Below are 4,498 nucleotides of genomic sequence, written 5' to 3'. Positions count from 1 at the left end.
ACCGTTTTGACCTACCTACAGATTCCATTTAAAGACACGCTTAAGACTGGATCTTGTTAGTAACCTAAGGACTACCTATACTGATTTTTCACTGTGAAGAATTTTCCATACTATAAAATATTTTTTCTGTTCATCTTCATATTGTTAACTGTCATCCAGTCTACCCAACTCATGGTAACCCCACGTACAATTTAGCAAAATACTGTCCCATCCTGTGCCAGCCCCATAATCAGCTACAGATCTTCCTACTCTGTCATAGTCTAGAAGCCCCTCTGAAGCCTGTTTGACATGATAGCAACACACAAGCCTCCAATGACAGATGGTCAGTGGCTTTGAATAACAGTCATTGGCAGAGAATTGAGCCCAGGGCTCCCATATGGCAGGCAAGCGCTCTACCACTGAGTAACCAATGTGTCATCTAGCCATCCTGTTGTTTTAGGTGCTGTCAGGTGACAGAGTAGAACCGCCTTGTAGGTTTTTAGGCTGTAAATTTTATGGAGCAGACTTCAGGTCTTTGTTAATACATTTGCTGAGTAGATTTGAACTCCAACCTTTATGTTAACAGGAGACTGCTTAAGTTTAACTATTGTGCCACCAGGACTCCCGATTCATCTTCATGTCTGAATAATAGTCCATCAAAAATATATACGCTGTTGTTGTTAAGTGCCATCAAGTCAGTTCTAACCTATAGCAACCCTGTATAGGGTTTCTGAGGAGCAGCTGGTAAGCTTGAACTCTGACTTTGCGGTTCAAGTCAATTTTGCAGTCCAGCACACTAACCCACAGCGCCATACCAGGATTCCATCAAACAGACATATCATCATATATATACTTATTTCCTTATGTTGGAATGTTTAGTATGTTAAAGGATTGTCTTGATCTTCCCTTTGACAAAGGTAAATGGAGTTTCAAGGACCTCTTTGCTTTCTTCATACTACAAGGCAGCTGATACTTACAGCACCTAGTAAAGGAGCTCCCAGTCATCTGCCTCTTTTTGGGTTTCTGTCTTCACATTTACACTACTTGCTCTCATCTAGTTATTGATCTTATTGTAGGGGGCCCTCTGCTGTTCTCTCTTTCCCACAATCGATCAGTTATCCTAACCAAACCAAAGCAGGCTGCCACATCTTTTTCCCATGGAGCACAATGGGTTCAAACCACAGACCTTTTTGTTAGCTGCCAAGAGCTTAGTCACTGTGCCACCAGGGGTCCTTTCAGAGACTCTAGTGACAATGAAAGTAATACACAATAAAACCAGAGTTCTCAAATTTTCAAAAAGTCAAAGTATAGTTTCTGGCCTATAAACCTCACAGTGTATCTGATGATCATAATTAGACAGTAACTAACACAATAACAAAGAAAGAAAAATAAATGTGTGTACATAAGTTAATTATCTTCTCCCATCTTTGGCTGAAATTTGTTATTATTTTATACTGGTTAATTCCTTGTTACATAAAAACTTACATGCTGTTGTTAAGTGCCATCAAGTCAATTCATAAGCAACCAACTCCTAACTGAAAGGTTGGTGGTTTGAACCCATCAGAGGCAGGGTGGGAGAAAAGACTTGAAATCTCCTCCCATAAAGATTGTTGTTCTTGTTGTTGTTAAATGCCATTGAGTTGTTTCCAACTCATATCCCCATAGTGGCTGGTGGATTTGAACTGCTGACCTTGAAGCTAGCAATGCAATGTTTATCCTACAGTGGCACACTAGAACCCCTAGAAATATATGTAGACCTGTTTGTACTGGTGTGGCATTGCAGAGTCAGCACTAGACTTCTAATCACAAGGTCAGTGACTTAAACCCACCAGTCACTCCCAGGAAAACCTGTATAGGGTCCCTATGAGTCAGAACCAACTTAAGGGCACTTAACAACAACTAATTAATGTGATCTGTTGTGATTTGTCTTCATAATGTTTTCTTTGATCAGGATTTTCCACTGAATGAAAAGAGACACTTATTATATGGGGAAAATTAGGTCATTGGCATGAGCTTTTCTTCCCACCCCTAACCCTTCCCTAATCTTCTTCTTCATTTGTAGTTTGTAATCAGAGAATTAGAGCTTGCATTCCTATCTGAAGTGTTGATTTCTGGAAACTTCATTTTATATCCCTGAGAACTATACTATGAAATCTTCACAACTCACAGATAGTGACTTTGAAACAAAAGGAGAGATTGATCCAAGGTCACACTGTGCATAAGGAAACTGGGGCTAATGAGTCTGAATCTTGTGTTCTGACCCTACTGCTAGGACCAGCCATTCTTGCATTTCTTGAAGTAAAGTCAGGATAGTTCTAACAAACAATAGGAGAACACCACCCACATATAATCTGAATAGGATGAGTGGTCTTTAGGGAAATTCCTTCTACATGAAAGAAAAACACTGGTAGGGAACTGCTTGTTTTTAAGGAAAAGGATGCACATTTTCACTCATCTAATAAATATTTACGGTGTCCTGGTGTGGTGCTGTAGGATAAACACTCAACCTCAAGGTCAGTTTGAACCACAAGGTCAGTGGTTCAAACTCATCAGCCACTCTTCAGAAACACTATACAGGGTCACTATGAGTAAAAAATGACTCAACAGCACTTAACAACAACAACAACATTGATTAGTAAGTACTCGCAATCAAATTGACAGCACTTAACAACAACAACAACTATGTTTTAGGATAAGCACTGGACTGACATCCTCAACGTAGGCAGTTCAAACTCAATGGAAACCCTGTAAAGGGTAGCTATGAGTTGGAACTCACTCAAAGGCACACAACAGCATGCATTACCGTGCTAGATACTATATATAGAAAATAATAAGGCATCATATCTACTTAATACAAAGGTCAAAAAGATACGCCATTTATAAAATCTGGCACATAGTAATTAATATGCAAATGTTTAATCATCCAATTAATCAAATTATCTAGCAATGTTAGCTAAAGCATGTTTCTTGTTGGGTGCTGCTGAGTCAATTCTGACCCATAGCGACCCTATGTACAACAGAATGAAACACCACCCAGTCCTGCGCCATCCTCACAATTGCTGCTACACTTGAGCCCATTGTTGCTGCCACTGTGCCAATCCATCTTGTTGGGTGGGGGGGGGGTCTCCCTCTTTTTTGCTGACTCTCCATCTTACCAAGCATGAGGTCCTTCTCCAGGTATTCATCCCTCTTAATAATATGTTCAAAGTATGGAAGACGGAACATTGTTGTTGTTGTTAAGTACCATGGAGTCGATTCCAACTCATAGTGACCCTGCGCAGGGTTTCCAAGACTGTAAATCATTCTTAGTCATTACTATTTGCCAAATGTACTCCATTCTTTATCACTTTTAATGCTTACAACAATATTATAAGGAAGGTACTATTATTATCCCTATTTTATAAATAAAATTTTTAAAGAAACTTAGAGAATAAATATTTTTCACAGGGGAAAATTTAAACTAAGTTTGTCTGAATCCAGAGTCCATAGTTCTTAACCACAGTTCTATATCCCCCCACTCAAGTGGTTCTGTCTGTGTGACTTTTGGATATTTAACGTACATTTTATGGGAAAAATGTTCCCCCAAATTCTACAAGATCAATTATTTACATTCCCATGTAGTCTCTTCTAATTTTCATTAATGTGAAAATGTGTTTTACACTACTACAATTCATCTATAGCTGCTTATGTTCAGCTGTTTTCACTCATTATTATATAAGGTTAAGTTAAAAAGTATTATAAAATTGTAGGAACCTTTATCAAACAAAATTAAAATGTGAAGCTATTGTTACTTGACATATTCTCAATTTAGGTCTACAAGCTTCTGAAGGTAGTTTTTCCATCTTTCTTATCCTTCCCTAAAGAAGTCTCTGGTAGTGTAGTGGTTACGAATAAGGCTGCTAACCTCAAGGTTGGCAGTTCAAAACTACCAGCCACTCCATGGGGAAAAGATGAGGCTTTCTGCTGCCGTAAATATTTACAGCCTTGGAAACCCTGTGCAGGGTCGCTATGACTTAGAACCGACTTCACAGTACTTAGCAACAACAACAAAAAAAGTCTGATCTTTTAAATTTGTACAAGGAGCCCTGGTGGTACAGTGGATTAAGCATTTGGCTAACTGCAAGGTTATTGCGCAGAAGAAAGTTGAGACTGCCTGCTTCCACAAAGATTTCCAGTCTCAGGAACCCCAAGGAACAATTCTACTCTGTTTTTTAGGGTCACTATTAATTGGAATCAACTTGATAGTGGTGAGTTTGGTTTGGATTTATATTATTTACTCCACATCAAAATGGCAGCTTTGACATTTTGAAGGTACCCAAATTGTGTTTCTTTGTAATATTCATTGAGTTTGGAGAATAAAAAGTCTGAAGAGGCAAGAGAAGGACTGTAGGGTTAACAGGGTAATGTTTCCATACAAATTTCTTATAGACCGTGCTACCATTGAAGAGTCCTGGTGTGAAGTCCTGGTGTGGCGCTGTGGGTTTAATGTGTCAGACTGCAAAGTCGTTTGAACTGCAAG

This window comes from Chrysochloris asiatica, unplaced genomic scaffold (genome assembly GCF_000296735.1).
Source record: "Chrysochloris asiatica unplaced genomic scaffold, ChrAsi1.0 scaffold00035, whole genome shotgun sequence".
Lineage (NCBI taxonomy): Eukaryota > Metazoa > Chordata > Mammalia > Afrosoricida > Chrysochloridae > Chrysochloris > Chrysochloris asiatica.
This window is presented reverse-complemented; position numbering follows the sequence as displayed.